The sequence below is a fragment of the Nomia melanderi genome, chromosome 3, assembly GCF_051020985.1.
Source record: "Nomia melanderi isolate GNS246 chromosome 3, iyNomMela1, whole genome shotgun sequence".
NCBI classification, from domain to species: domain Eukaryota; kingdom Metazoa; phylum Arthropoda; class Insecta; order Hymenoptera; family Halictidae; genus Nomia; species Nomia melanderi.
The window spans coordinates 6,528,688-6,544,971 of record NC_135001.1 but is presented as its reverse complement, the minus strand read 5'-3'; the positions used below and the strand labels follow the sequence as shown (position 1 = coordinate 6,544,971).

Genomic DNA, 16,284 nt, shown 5'->3' with positions numbered 1-16,284 from the left:
GAACGTATAGAATAAAGGAGTGAAAATCAAAAAGGATGATCTTGAATACAAAAGAACATTTTTTACCATTTTTGCAAGCTACTGATTTACTTTCTTCTGTTGGTTAATATTATAATACAGCACGTAAGTGAACAGGTATATACTTAAAAGCATCTAGGTTCTAGCAGACAGGTTCGAATAACGAAAAGAAGTTTTTTAATCTACGCTTACCATCAACGTACAAAGAGGCTTGAGAAGTTGGGCTCGAAGTTGCGTCTTATTAATGAAATAATAAGCCTGGATACTTTGTGCTTTGGCTGACTTTTGTAATTAATATTATTGCGTGGTTCTTAAGTAGCAAGACTTTGCAGTTTCTTCGATATCCTTTATTAAAGATCCATCTAAGCTTTATGCTCGCGCAAGAGTGAGCCTCAAAGAAAGATTTCCAAACTTATCAGCAGCGAACATTTATCTTATAATTTTCTGTCTCACGTTTTAAAACTATCTTCACCCCTCCAACATTTTATACGCAACCCCCCATGTTAATAAAATTACAAAAACTGCAGAACACATTCTCTGAAATATCCCAATATATACCATTTCTTTCCTAATCCGATGTCACGAAAGTTGATTCCTGGATCTCAATAATACCATTACTATAACACAATAGGAATAATTCTCAAGAAGCGAACCAACCATGACATTTCATAATTTAAGCAACATTTCAGGTTGAATCGTAATCTTACTTTACATTTAAGAAAATTAATATTCCTAAACATCTGCTCACAATAATTCAAAATCATGAATTCGTAATATACATCATTACAAATATTAATCCTCGAATAAGTTAAATATTAAATCAAAATTATTTAAGATCAAGTGTAATCACTTTACTCAGGCTGAGCCACAGATTTCAAATGAAAGACTCGAGGGTTACCGACCCCTGCTCCACGCCTGCACACAATACGCTTCAAAAAGTAAAACACGAGGAACGATATTAGCAACGTGGAGGTCCGACAATAGGAATTTTCTGAAAGAGAATCAAAGCCAGAAACGTAAACCTCGGTACAGTCGAGTCGAATCCGGGGAGTTGCCGTGTATACGGATCCTTTATTCGGTTCTGGGGCCAACTAACGGCCCGTATCCATTGAAAGAAAGATCTCCAGGCGCGGAATTTTAAGCGGGCTCTTAAATTTACTCGCCACCTCGCGGATAAGGCGTCGGTTATCGAGTTATCGAGTTAGACGGCGTCGAATATAAGGCTTACAACAGGGGCGGAAGAAGTTTCCGTGGGGTCCAGGAAGATGGGGAGGTGGTATTGGCGATGATTCACCCTTCGGTTTAAAATGTAGGTGGCCGGGAAAGTCGGGAGGGTCGGCGGCAGAGCTGGGGCGAAGTTTCGGTGGATGAGGTTTATCGAAGTTACGTTATTGAATCGCAGCGCGTTGTTCACTTTCGAGAGGCTGCGGAGTTGTTGCTGCTCGCCGGAGAGTGTTTTTCAACTTCGAGGGCTGGGAACGTTGCTCGACGTCTTCTGAATGACCCGCGCCACGCCGGAGTATGCAAAAACGTGACAACAATCGGAAGCTTTGCTCCCGAGGAGCTCCTTAAGAGACACTCGCTTGTTAGATTTAATCAGGGAACTTGTGAAACTTCGCGTATTTATGGCGTATAAAAATTCTTCGAGCGCTTTTGACGCAGGAGTTTAAATTGTGTAACGTTTCCGAGTGTCAAGGAGTTTTTGGAAATGATTGTTTGAGTGTGTTTGCAAACTGAGTTTTCTTTAAATTTTATTCGTGTCATTATTTTATGTTTGAATAGATTGTCAATGATAATGCGAAATGTACAACGAATTATATCATATACTTTTACTAAATGTAATTTTTGAAGTGTTAAATATATTATTAATTTACAGAGAAAAATAAATTTCAATTTGATTTCCGTTGTTCCCGATTTACATACAGAAATACGAGTTGCCGCACACGAATAAATGATTTTGTGAATTCAAAGTGGCTAGTGATTCGATAAAATTAATATCCGCGGAGTGGTGTGATTGAATTATATTGTACAGTAGTTCCGATAGACGGAAATAGTTCCGCGTGGTCTCAATACCGGGGCTGCGGGGTGATTGAAATTCGAGAGATACTCGGACTAGTCGGTTAATTAAGTTTGAATTGTCCGTAGGCGGGCTGCCAGTCCCGAGGAAGGGTGACTTTAAAATTTCTCGATCGTCTGTTACAGCCTGGGTTCGGTAAACCCGAATAAAATTAAATATCCTCAAAGACAATACCCGGTAAAAGTTAGAAAATGAAAAAACGTTAACCACCTCGGTGACCCAAATATCAACGAAACATTCACAGGACTGTCCCTAAAATTTTAAATTCTTAACGCGCTGTCTCGCCAAATTCCACGCATTCAAGCGATTCATCCCCTCTCTAGAAATCTCCTACTCAGTCCATCGAAATACTTCTCCCATCGTCGAATAGTTACCGAAATATCGTGTCAAGAATCCGCGTTCTCCTATGAAATCGAGTCCTCTGCGACTCTCCGATTATCGAATTTCATTATCCTAACTTTCCATTACTTAACATTACCAAAAATTCCATTACTTCTTCGAATTTGAAAATGTCCCAGCAACATTGCTACTAACCTACGTATTCCTATTTTCTCAAACATACGAACGAGAATTCCTTAAACTCCTAAAACTGCATCCCACAAAAAGCTAAATGAAGAATCGAAGCTTTAAATAACGGTCGTGCAGAAAATAGAACGTCAATCACTCGTCATCCAAGTAATTAGATCATTAATCCATATCTTTCGATTAAAGATATCAAACTTCAACGTCACCGTGATAGCTCCGTTCGACTGCGAAAGATTAAACTCGTTCCGTGGCAGTTTTGATTGCGTCCGTCACTAGAAACTGAAAGGAAAGCAATAAGGAAGGAATCGTAGGGGCGAAGCAGTTGATGTCCGTGGAATCGAATCGTATTAGAATGGAAGGCTTTAATTAAATCGTCTGTGATTCAGCGCGGCCGCGGAACTAGGCTCGCCGGCCGCGCGTAATGTTGCCAAAATCCCGTTAATTGCGAGTTCGCGAGCTGCCAGCGTCACGCGGCGCGTGCCAAAAATCCTTTCAGCTCCTTCTTTTTTCGGCGATCTATTGATTCTGGCGCTCGCCACGAGTGCACCGCGCCTTGTATAATGATCCCCACTTCCTGCCCTGGGCTCCTGTCCGCTGAGCCTTTAAATGGACTTGCAGTTCTAAGCAGCGGTAGCAGCGCGATCGGCTCCACTCGAGAATGCACCGCGCGCCGCCTTTTGTTTCGCGCGGCCACGTGCGTGCAGGGGAGCCGTGCAATTATCCGCGTCGGCCCGCGATACGGCCGACACACACTCGAAAATCGAGGGGGCTCGACGCTAGCCCGGTCCAATAATAATTAGACGGAGAATTTGGCGCATTTCGGAGAGACACGAGTGCATAGAATACAAATTGAGGAATGATCCGGTCGATCAAACGCTGGAATTACCGAGGAGATTGATTTTTTCAAATTCTTCTATTGACACTCGAAAAGTATTGAGATCTTAATTGATTTATAATTCAGGTTGTTGTAAAGTAATTGATTTAGGAATTTCTCAGAGGTGTGTCCGTTGTCCTTTCAACGATTGTAGAGGAAGAATTCAAGAAGGTGTTACGAATGCTGTCACTTTGTTTTCGATTTATTGATATTCTTGAGAAGGTATTAGTTTCTGGTTAATTCTTGTTTATTTATAATATTTTAGATAATTTTTATTTCACATTTCAAGAGATTTCGAGGTTTCAGGTAACCCACCTCTAATAATTGTTCTTCTCTTTCAGCCCTCCCTTTGACGATGGTTGCTACTTTATCAGGAAGATTGTCGTGCGCTCGCATAACTAATAGAATCATTCCCGGGGTCTCTGCTCCCGATATCACCCGTTAATTTCGTTATCGAGCTATTTAAAGGCCTCCTCGGAAGAATTTTAGCGTTTCAGGCCGCGTTACGTGATCTCCCGGCTCGGCCCTCGCGATGATGGAATTTAAACGTCGCGCCACCGCCGACTCCGCCGTCCGCATGGCGTCCAATTACTGGAAAAATGATCAGAAGTTATCGCTCGCGCCTGATGGAAATGTCTATCGTAGAGTTTCGCAGGTTTTTTCTTTTTTTTTCTATTAATACCTTCGCGTCGTTTAGAGGACCTGGGAAACGTCCTCCTACTTCGTTTTTAATATCACTGCGATGGGGTTGATTGGAACACCGACCATGCACCCTTTCCTCCACCCGATGCTGCCTGTCTGTGTCTGGAAACCACGTGACGTGGTTTCAGATGCTTTTTTATTAAACATCTTTCCTATTAGTTTTAACTCAATAATTGGAAATTTATTTCACTAACGAACGCTTCTTTTATTGATACGAAATGTATTTAGCTTCTTGCGAAAACAAATGATTGAAAAATCATCTGTAGTATTTAGAATTTTTAGCGTAGGTTAAGGTATTTTTAAGAAGAGTGAATGTAAGAATGAGTGTGAGTGAAGGACAGGCTGTAAAACGGTCGAGGGAAAGTGGCCTGCACAACGTCACGGACCCAAGATTGCAGGGCCAGCTTTCCAGGGGTGCATTCGAGTGTTTATGATGAGTGCGAGTGAGAAGAATGCTTGTGGGGGAGAGAGTGGTTTTTAAGTGCGGATGGTGAGAGATTTTGAGAGAGTTGCGTTGACTAGAGAAGAGAAAAGACCTGTACACTGCGAGCTATATCGTTTCTATTTATTTGTATTTTATTCAGTTATCTATTCCTGTGTTTTTTTTTTAAATAAAACATATTGAAAATACCATTAATACCACACATCTTTTGTATCTTAGATTACTAACGTTTGCTAAGACTTATATCATTTGTATAGTTTGTTTATCGTGTGTAAGGAATGGAACGAGAATATAAATGATGCAATGTTGGTGTACAAAACACCACATCGTACTTTAATTCACCGCGCGACATCGATTTCCGTCGGCGAAACGTTAATTTATATACACCCCGAACTTCTAAGCACGTCACCGCCTGATAATTCCCGAACATTCAACATTAAACGCGACAATCTCATAAATAACGCAGCAGAATATTCATCAACGAAACCCGTACACCTAAAACCCGCGATCCTCACGTCGCTGGCAACCCCGAAAATTTCGAGCGAATCGCGTCCTCTCCATTTCCCGTCTCGCGATCTCCCTCTTCGCCATTTATCAACCCGTGCCCGGACCCTTGTTTCGCGTGACTCGAAGACGGGCCGACGCACAATCGTCACGCTGTCGTTTTAACGATCGTTAAAATTAATGACGCGCGAACCGAACCGAGCCGAAGGGATAAAGGACAGAGCAGAAGAAAGTGGGTGTAGGTAACGCAACAAGAAAACGATCCTGACGAAATACAGTTTTGTACAGATGGGAAAGATTAACGGAAGGCAATGGTACATTGTACTCAGTGTTACAGTTTGCACTCTGTTTATGAAACTATGAGATTGCGTTTATCGAGATTTGGATTGATTCGTATGTCAGTTCGCGCGTTATTAAACTACTTGACTGAAGAATTTCTCATGATGATAGCTTTATCTTTTCAGTAATTATAAAAGAAGATCGTTGATGCTATTTATCATTTTTCGAAGAAACATCGATCATACTTTTTACCTCAAACCTAAAGAGAAATCATATAAATTTTGGAACACAACTATTTAATTTCAATATTCCGCCCTACTAATACAATACGCTAAATTGAACATTGAACATCAAATTTTATAATCTTATTGCGCTAAACCAGATGACATTAGAAACTTCATACTCTATCAACTTTAAAGTGTTAAGTCGCTGTACATATGATTCCATTAAGATCCAAATAATTTTTCATACAATTCTTTTACACATTATATTAATACTCTACCCAAAATTGAATATTGAACATGAAACTTCATAATCTTCCTGCATTAAACCAGATGACATCAGAAACTCCGCACTCTATCGACTGCAACGGGTTAAAATACGTGTGAATAACGTGAACACGCTGAGGCTGGCGATGCGCTGTTAAATGGGCGACGACCTTTAGGTCGGCTGGCTGCCATAAGTCACCGTCAAACGATTCATCGATCGAGGAAAAGTTTGGCCCGCGTTGCCGACTTCTCACCCCTTGTATCTTTTCCAGCCACTCCTGGCACACATTCGACGAAATCCCCTTGCGCGCGTATCGGCTCGTTTTCCCCGACTCCGCCGGTCACTTGGCGGTGCGTGACGGGTCCCGCGACATTTTTCCCGGCATACAATGAACTGCGACCCTGGAAGGGTGTCCTCTCGGTATTATTAAGAGTTAACAAGATGTGAATCGATTGGAGATTGATGACTGCTCTAGGGACAACAAATTTCCGGGAGGCTTTTGGGAATCGCTATGCGACAATGAGCACCGTGTAAATCGGACGCAGTCGGTCGGTTCCGGGAGGGGAGCATCGAGGGTTTTGACTTTCCGTGAACGGGGAATCGGGGGTGGAGATGTTTGTACGGGGTGACTGCTCGATTATTTATTTGTCGGATGTGACGTTTAGTTTTGCTACTATGTTCATCTATTGGGCGAGCATTGTGCTGTCTAATATGGGGTGCATCGGATAGTTTGAGTTTTGTCGTTAGAGAGTTTTCAGAGGAAATTAGTGTCGGTTTTTGTTAATACAGTAATCGAATACAGTATTGTATGTAATGAAGATATTTGGAGTAAATAATGAGGAATAATAGGTTTAGTATAATGGAATGTATTGTATAGTTGAAGTATCGAGTGTTTTTGAAATTTTTAAGGGGTAGTTATTCTAATTTTTGTTCTTGTTTTGGTATAGTAATTGAATAGTACAGGAAATTAAGACATTTGGAGGAAATAATGAGAAACGATAGATCTAGTAGAATTAGTATTATTGTATAGAGATTGTTAATGTGTAAATATGAGTTACTTAAAGGATATCATTCAGTATTTATGGATTTATTAACCGTCGATCGATCTTTATATTCTTCAGCTTTCAGCAGTGCTCAGTACTGAACAGAATAGCCATTTATGTCTTCGATATAGTGTAATAAAGATGCCGTTCGATAGTGTGAAATCGGTTAAACAGGGGCATCGGTTAAATGCGATGGCAACACGTTTCCGCCTGTAGAGAGTGAATTTCAAGGGCAGGATTTATCGTCGATCCCGAGGAGCCGTGCCGGCCTGTGTAAGATTAATAACCTTACTAATTTCCCTCTCGAATGTTTAATGGTTCATAATTGGATCGTAGAGATTTCAATCCTATCGAGATCGATTGGTGTAAAGAAATTTCTTGGGCGATAACGTCCGCTCCTGGGGAATCGATTTCCCGATAACAATAATTAAATTTTATGAAAGCGGACCGATCGTTATCCACTTACCGGAAACAGTCCCGGGAAAACCCTTGCACGATCACTATCCGCTGGACAAAAGTGCCACCGGCGAACAGTGAGCTGGACATTAACGAATTTTATGGTGGGCGTGTGAAAAATTCTGACGTCATTGTCCGGGTATTGGGGAAAATAGAAATTAGGAGGCTGCTTAAGTGCTGGTGGCGAACCTATTCTTTTGTTCGAGAGTGCTTGACGACCAGACGGTTTTAGATAGCATAGATAAGATGTTCGTGCCTTGGCTCTTTGCTTCGTGATCTGTTTAAGTACACCAATTAGTAAATAATCATTTTAATTTTGTATTATATCCTACGATTTTGGAAAAGATTTTATTCAAATTATATAGTTTCACGCAGTCGTGAGGAATCAAGCTTTCATGATCGATCGAGATTTTCTATGTGCCAGCATGATTATTCCTGAAAAGGACCACTTTATTTTGAAGTATTTTCAATCTCATATATAGAAAGTCAAGAAAGTTACAAGTTTTCCCGTTCGAAAATTCTCTTCTTCTCATGAAGACAATTTGACTCATCGGCACTTCGACCGATCGATCGCGATTTTCAATGTGTTAACGTCATTCTTTCTCAACCTCGCCATGCATATTAATGTGCGCATTCCAAGCTTCAATTTCATATACCAAAAGTTCAAAAAATATCAAGTTAGTCAATTAAAAAATCGTTGCGTTTTCTGGGAATGAATTTGAACCGCTGGCACTCTCAACGATCGATCACGAGTTTGAATCTGTTAACGTCATTCTTTTTCATTCAGATCACTTGCATATCAAAGTGCATACTCCAAGCTTCAATTCTATATACCGGAAGTTAAAAAATGCCCGGTTATTTAATAGAAGAATTTATCCGTTCCCAAGGGAAAGTGGTTTTCCCGCACGTGCACTCTGAGTGAAAACCAACCAATAATGATTTATTCGGCACTCCCAACACCGTGTCGTTTCTCTTTTAGATAGATTTCGGACCAGCCGGCCGGTTCAAGCGCGAACGCGAGGACACCGGCACGAACGAGACTTTAATGCGCACGTATCATTCCCCGCGTGCCCCGCGGCCAGTATTCGTTTCACGGTCGGGCAAAGTGGATTCCCGATTTATTAGATCGCCCGCGGCGAGCCGCGCGACATTATTGCCGCGCAAAAACTCCGCGTCAACTCTCCGAAGAACCCGAAGGTTTCCGCGTTCCTTCGCGCATTGTACTGCGGCGAACGTTAATAACAATTAAATCGATTTTCCTACAAACAACATGATACTTTGTCAAAGAACAGTCGTTTACGCGAATGTTTGAACCGCTACCAATGTTCTTTATGTTGGTAACACGTTCAAATGGATAATTTTTCATTGAGTCCACTGTTAAACGATGTTCTCGAGTTATTATAATTCGCGTTTGTTCAATTTGTACCATTTATAAGCCGAGGTAATTGATATTAATTGCGATCATTAAATATTCGAGTATACTGCTTGTACTTTATATTATTAGCCGTATGTCGCTGACAATCCAATTTTAATCGGTGTTAATGTGTTCAGGAATGCGTGGAAAATGAAAAATAATTATCAGAGTTAATAAACTTCAGTTAGCAAATATTTCTTAAATTTAGTCGTTGTGTAAAGCATATTAAACGTTTGTCAGTGTTGGTCGTTCATGATCACATGTTATTCAACGCGTTGAAGAGGCAGGGATTTTTAGAAGCAAGTGGAATACAGAATTCGAGCGGAGATAAAAAAGAGGCTATCGTTCCGGTTTTAACAACGTCCTCTTGTATACGTTACCGCGACTTTTTCGAGCCGACGTGCACGCTCGTCGGCCTGGCGAATGATATAATAGCTCGCGGAACAGTTTGGAAGTTGATAAAACGCTGATCCGCGAGCTAGGTGGTTGTTACAACGTTCGTTTATCGTGATTCGCAGCGCAATCGTGTTTCGCGACGCGTGCACGTCGAATGCCGTGCCCTAAGTACTCCGGGAGATCATGAACATTTAATTAATGCGCATAGAGAATAATAATAATTCGACGTAACGAGCGTCGAGGGATTTTCACTTGAATGTCTACGAAACTCTGGCTCCCTATAGTAAATCGAGTCATTGTTCTGCGTCTTGCGGGGATTAATTGTTTCGTAGTTGGTTAAACGAAAGTCTGCTGCGATTTTCGTGTCCTCGTTAAAGAACGGTGATCCGTATCCTTCTGAGAAACCAGTGCAATTCGTCGAATTTCAGTTCTTTGTAAATTATTGGAGCTTCTGGGAGAATTTATATAGGATATCTCAGCCAGAGTAATAGATTATTTGATTAAGGTTGTAACTTGAAGGATGTATTTAAGGTATTCTGTGTTTAATTAGAGATATGTTTATCACGAATAATGTTAGGAATATTACTGTTTTGATGCTGAATTAGTTACGAATTGTTGGTGGTAATTTAAAGGTTTTCAACGTAGTTGAAATGAAACATGGGGATACATTCGAGTAATTTCTACAAATTGTACTGCAAGTTATTATTAATAAAGGCAACTTTAGCTGAATAACTTCACTACGAATTTTTGTGTAGTTAAACTAAAATTTGTTTCGTTCATTATTTCCTTATTACAGTAAAACGTGAAAATATTATTATAAATTTCTCATAAAATTGATTACGTTCTTTGGTTTGTCAATTCATGGAATTCGTGAAAATCTAGTCCAGTTCGTGAAATAAGTGTAATTTAACCCCTGCACGAAATTTTGTATAATTTTCTACAATTTACAATATCAATTTTCTACAATATATCAATGAACGAATTATTTCAACGAAATAATTTTCTTCTTCAATATCTGCATGTTTCCTTTCCAACTTGATACCTTATCTACCAAAAGCCTATTAATAACTATCATAATAGCTAGACTATATGGGAAGGGTTTAATTATCTCCTTCTAGATAAAAACCATAAAAAAACTATCACGATACCTTATACAAGATAATGTATTGACCAACATCAACAGTTGTTACAATTATTCAATCGTTCAATAAGAAATCTTCGACTATTACTTATAAATCTTCAAAGAACTATTCAATGATCATTGATTCATCATCAGAAAATAATCAGCATTCAATGAAAAATGAAAAGTCTGTTGTTGAATATCTGTCACCGCGATTGTGACTAACTCAAAGGCACGAACGGGGTATTGCGATAAATTATTTCGTTATCTCTCGTAATCGACCCACTTAAAGTTTCCATAGTGCGCGGTGCGCCACGCGATAACGATCTCCAACTTCCACAATTTTTACAGCTGCTACCGCGGTGTTCCCTGATAATTAGCCCGCGTAAAGTTCGATCTAGATGCTAGGAGGACAGAGGGAGCGGGGGTGGGTTTCGAGGCGAAAGGAAGTCCCACCAGATTCTGCTTGTTCGCGAACTTTCTCCATAAATTATCGAAACAAACTCGTCTTCTCGTTTTTCTAGGAGCCCCGAAACGAGTCCACTCGACGATATTGCGAGGCACGAACATCGTGGGACGTACCCTGGATCTTCTGCAGGCGGTCGACGTTCGGTGAGCGATGATGCAAATTCGTTGTGTTCTTGTTACGCTAGAAGCCACGCGCACGGAAATATTTATAAGGAAATATCGAGCTGGGTTTTTTCCGCAGCACCACCGTAGACCGAGGCGAATCGGATCATCTTCATTTTGAGAATGAAGGAGTGGAGATAATGGAAGACCACTGACGAAAGGTGAAGAAAAATTTTTGAATCTTAATTTGCATATAAGAAGTGAGAAGTGAGAAATGTTTGGAATATAACTTCCATTATTATTTCGATTCAATTCGTCATGTGGTTTGCCTCGGTCTACTTTAATTTACTGAGCTCGTATTATTTCTTTTTCATTGTTCGTTGAATTTGAAGTGTCTAATCGAATTGTCTTCACAGTATTTTAAGTACTTAGTATTGTGTGGAGGATGTTATTAATATTATTAAGATTATCAATGTTATTAGTGTTGTTACATTTAATATTATGTTGAACATAAATTTAACGAGTAGAAGGTGTTGTCGAAGGATGTCAATCATGAGAATAATAAGAATAATTGAATTGGGAACACACTATATTTTCTCAGATAGCCTAACGTTTCTTCTGAATTATTCGTGACTTGTTTAGCCTCGCGCCATAGCAAATAGTACTGGGGCATAATGGAATGCCGTGGCAATTAATAAAAGTAACAGACCTCCGAAGGAGATATCTGGAACCACTAATTAATTTCAAATTCAATTGAAGCATTTTTGTTCTACAATTAAATGCGTACTTCGCTATTGGAGTCTATGGTTCAATTAATGAAATTAATTTCCTCATATATCTGCGGTAGAAGGAATGGTAGACAATATTCTTGTCACAGGACGAATCGACATAACTATCTTGATATCATTGATATTTGGTTACAAAATATTTTAGGTTCGTTGGAAGTTGTTTACGGAATCGGTCGGGTACTTAACAAGTCAGTTTCAATAAACTTCGAATTCGAGGAGAATTTTGGCGACCCTTCGACTGTAATTGGTCCTGAATGCGGACGAGAAAACGCGAAGGGGGCGTGTCTGATGCGGTCCGAATTTTTCGATCGTCGATTTTTATCGAGTTAGAAAAGGAGGAATTAACGCGGGCGGCGAATGAAAGCTTAGAAATTAGATTTCCTCGGTCGCCAGATGTCTCGTCAGGGCGCGACATTCGTTTTCCCTGATTGCGTCTGCTTTTCCGCCGTGTCCCCAGCCCAGGAAACAATAACGAGAGAAGCCGAATGGTCCCACTGCACGAGTGTGTCATGGAATCGTCGCAGGAAAATGTTTCGCGGAGTTATGGTTCCTTTTAGACCGTGCGTCAGTGGTTCGCAACCTTTCTTTGAATAGCTATCTTCATTCATAAGTAGCAAACGATCGTCCTTCCGTTGCTGTGATTTTCGTACAAAGGACTTTTCCATGGAATGGACATTGAAACTAGATTCGTCTGAATACAATTCTAACTCAATATTTTATTATAATATCTATTGCGACAATTGTAATCTGTAATTGCCTTGAAGATTGTTTCTTTCTTTGGCTAAGTAAAAAAGTTTTGGGATTCTTTTTTGAGTAATTAGAAATATTTAGAGATTCTTTGTTTTGATGATTAGAAATATTTGGAGATTCTTTTTCTAATAATAAGAAATTCTTAGGGATTCTTTTTCTTTTAATAATTAGATTTTTTAGTAATCCCCGATTTTACGCCATGTTTGTAGAAAAAGAACAAAAGAACAATTGTTCAGGGTGTAATTACGATGTAATAATGAATTAATCTAGCGTTTAACGCAACGGAAGCACTTGGGAGACAGCGAACTGCAGGTTAGGAATCTAGGATTCGGCTGAAGGGTAATCGGACGCACTCTGGCGTTGACTGGAACGTCGCACAGGTGGATTTGCTCGTCCCTGCGGCGGAAATATCGTCGCGGTGTGGTTTCATCTGTGAATTAGAATGTTGTCGTAACAGACAGCGCTGTCAGTGGTCGAGGAAGGATAATGTTTCTAGTAATTGCCGATGGAGCCGACAAGAACGGCTGAAAGTAGTAACGAAATCAGTTAAATGTAATCCAATTCCACCGAGCAGACGGAACTTCGCATTTAACGCATTTATTACAAATGTACTGTAATTAATTCAGTCAACGGAGTAACTTCCTGCGCTTTTGTAGCTGCAACACAATTCATTTCGCCCCCTTTTTTTCCTTCCGTCCATTAAGCGCAATTCACTTCACGGATTTCTGTGTCTATTCTGCAGCTGCATTAGCTTCGCAGTTCCCTTCTTTGAACTTCAATAATTCTGTTAAGACAGAAATATTAGCCGGTCCATCAGCACTTTTACATAATAGACTCAGTACGCCGTCCAACAAATAAAAATCGAGAACATTTGTCACTGTAAGACCTGAATCTAACTTTCCGACAGATTACGAATAATCAAGGAACAATAACTTCGATTAACATCCACGAAAATCTTCCAGAATAGCATTATATTTCTACAACTTAATCCTGCAGTTTTCACTCTTACTAAATACAGAATTACTGATCATACTAACAATAATATACAATCACTAATAATTCTATAATTATTCAAATTCTATGATCATCAATAGCTCTACAATTCCTTCTTCGATTGATCACCCACCGAACTTCCAAAAATCCCAACGCCTACCCCGCAAAAACACCAAAAAATACCGTAGTATTACACAAACAGCGGAAAGTCACGAACGCAGTTTAACGATTCCCTTTTAAAATTCGAAACGATCGGTGACGTAGTGGCCGGGGAACGAGACTCGCAGTAAAAACTATGCGGTTTTCCGCGGGAGGCCCACCTTTCCCGCTCCGGCCCGTTGATTGGAAATGTTTGTCTCCTCGCGAATCGCCGGTCGACCAGCTTGAAAAGCTCTCGAGCCCGCCGAGAAAAACTTTTTCCCCTGGAAACGGTTCGATCACTCGCAGGAAGCTCGCCAACTCTTGCTCCGGGCTTATTGGAAATTTCTGCTGAAAGCTCGTGGACGTGGAACGCGGCCGTCAGCGGAGGGGTGTAGGGCGGGAAGGTACAGCCGAGTCGAAGGAGGCAGCTTCGAAGAAAGCATGGAAAGATTACGGATGTTTGAACATATTTGCGCGAGTTCGGCAGCCTGCGGGCCTCCGCCTAGACAACCCTATGCTGGGTCCGTGTTCTAACAGCGACGGAAACTTCATAGACAATGTTTACATCAACGCTGTTTTACTGGCATATGGTGTTCCCCGCAATCTTTATGTACTAATATTCTATTTTTAATACATTGTATCACTGTTTCACAATTCAATATCCGTCAGATTGACGAGTTCCGTAAATCTAGTGTTAATTATTGAGGTTCCTTATGACACAAATAGAATAGAAATTCCGTCGATGTTTGCTAATACACACGTTTCTTTCTATTTTCTGCTTTTTTTTCTATTTTAATAAGTTGTTACTAATAATATACATACGTCGGTTAATACAAATTGCCTGTAAAAGGTAATTATAGTATAGCGAGGATCCATCTGGATGGTGGCACAATGGTCGCAACGCATCGCGTCATACCTCTCGACGAGCGTTTCTTCGCGAACGTTTTTCCACCGCGGTACGGATTCCAGGATTCTCCGTGGAACAGTCGTGATTGAAAGACGCTCTCACCCGGCAATTACGTTGCCGGCTACATCCGCCGATTCCACGGCGGGCCTCGGATATTGGCCCGACCCGAGGACGACCAAACGAACGATTACAGCTGCCGAACGTTCCGCCACTGACATTTCGATCCACGGACTGATCAGAATTTCTCCACGTTAGAGCCCGGTGTTCTTGACCAGCCATTAAACGGAACTGGATATACCCACCTTCGCCCTGTAATGACCTGTCATCACCTGTCTCTAATCACATTTTTAGGCGATCCCGAAGGTAACATGAAGGTTCTTTTAATCTCTCATCTTCGCACTCGGTTTTCGAAATGTAAACTAGTAATCGATTGCTGGCATATTATAAAAATGTAATTTAGTAAAAGTACGATAATACGAGAATTGTAAATTAGTAATAGTATATATTATTATTTACTAAAGACGGAATTGTAGATGTTTTCTCGAACGATTGGGAAGTCCTTGCAATTGCGACGATGGTGGTCAAATATTTCATACAGTTTGCTGAAGATTTTGCTTCATTTGCAGCGTCCCAAGTTATTTAATGAGGTAAATAAATTTTAGTTGGTTCCAGATTCTGCAATTTACTGTGTAACAGTCGGTCCTTGGACTAGCGTCCATAGTTTGCTTGTGAGATTGTTGATCATTGGTGATTGACTTCAGCCTTTAAATAGAAGATCTAGGTGAACTTATAGACGTATTTTACTTAAGTTAACATATATTTGAATAATTTACAATGCGCTTGTTTCTAACATCATTTGTGAATGGTGCATTATAAATTGCAACAGTTATGGACATATTTCAAATACAGTAGCTAAAAATACTTTGGACCGTTTAAATCTCGAGACTTGCGTTGTGGCACGTAATGGTCCACGAGGCTTTCAGTCGAGATCCGAAAGCATGATCGATAATTGTCCACTTACAGCGATTCCAAGCGAAGGCTTATTGCTGTAGCCGGTCGCTGAATAGCCTCGAAAGTCCCCAACAATTGGCGCGGTACTTCGCCATCAGCGTCTCCGTAGTTGCATGCAGATACATGGTCCGTGTCCAGCGTTCTTTGCCAAGTCTTGGAAACTTTCAATTGCTTCCAATGAAAAGTGACATTTTTCGGCTGCGCGTACACTGCATACCCGTTTCGAAAACGGGGAGATCTTTATGGGAAACATGATTGATCCTTGAGGCAGCCGTTGTCCATTCGACAACTTGAATCACTAGAATTCGAAACAGAATCCACGGTCTTCGGATAGTTAACATTACAATTAATAACATTTTATATAATAACATGAATAAATGTAATAATATTCCATATAGTAACATAAATAATAAGAAACATTTCATTTATCTTTCCGCTAAGAAATCAAGTAACTGTTAAGGTCTGAATTCAGGTAGAATCATTTCAGTTGCAAACGTCAACGGTACTTTCCGTTCTCGCAAAATATCCTTTTAATTGTGAAACACCGAGGTGTTCCTATTAAAATTTGTAACACCGCAGTATCACTTCTAATTTTCTATATCGCTGGTTATCGAGAATTGATGCGGTGCTTAACGCGATAAAATTGGAACGAGCGTACCGTTTGGCGGCGAAATTCGCGCGAAAAAGCGCGCGGCCAGGAAAAATGGCGGTGTCGTGTCACCGCGTCCGTGGGAACCGAATTTCAGTTCATTTCGACGCGGCGCACCGGCGTGTTGCTGGCTGGA

At 40.5% G+C, this 16,284-nt stretch overlaps 1 protein-coding gene across 2 annotated transcripts in view; it reads left to right on the top strand.

The window, feature by feature from the left end:
* Positions 1–16,284, top strand: part of Con (leucine rich repeat protein connectin) — a 358,673-nt gene that overhangs the window by 36,507 nt on the left and 305,882 nt on the right. The window contains exon 2 of one of the 2 annotated variants that reach the window (XM_031987823.2): positions 10,864–10,951. The exons of the other annotated variant lie outside the window; for it this stretch is intronic. The gene's annotated coding sequence lies outside the window, so the exon portion shown is untranslated. The remainder of the gene's footprint in view (positions 1–10,863; positions 10,952–16,284) is intronic. 2 annotated transcript variants of the gene reach the window in all.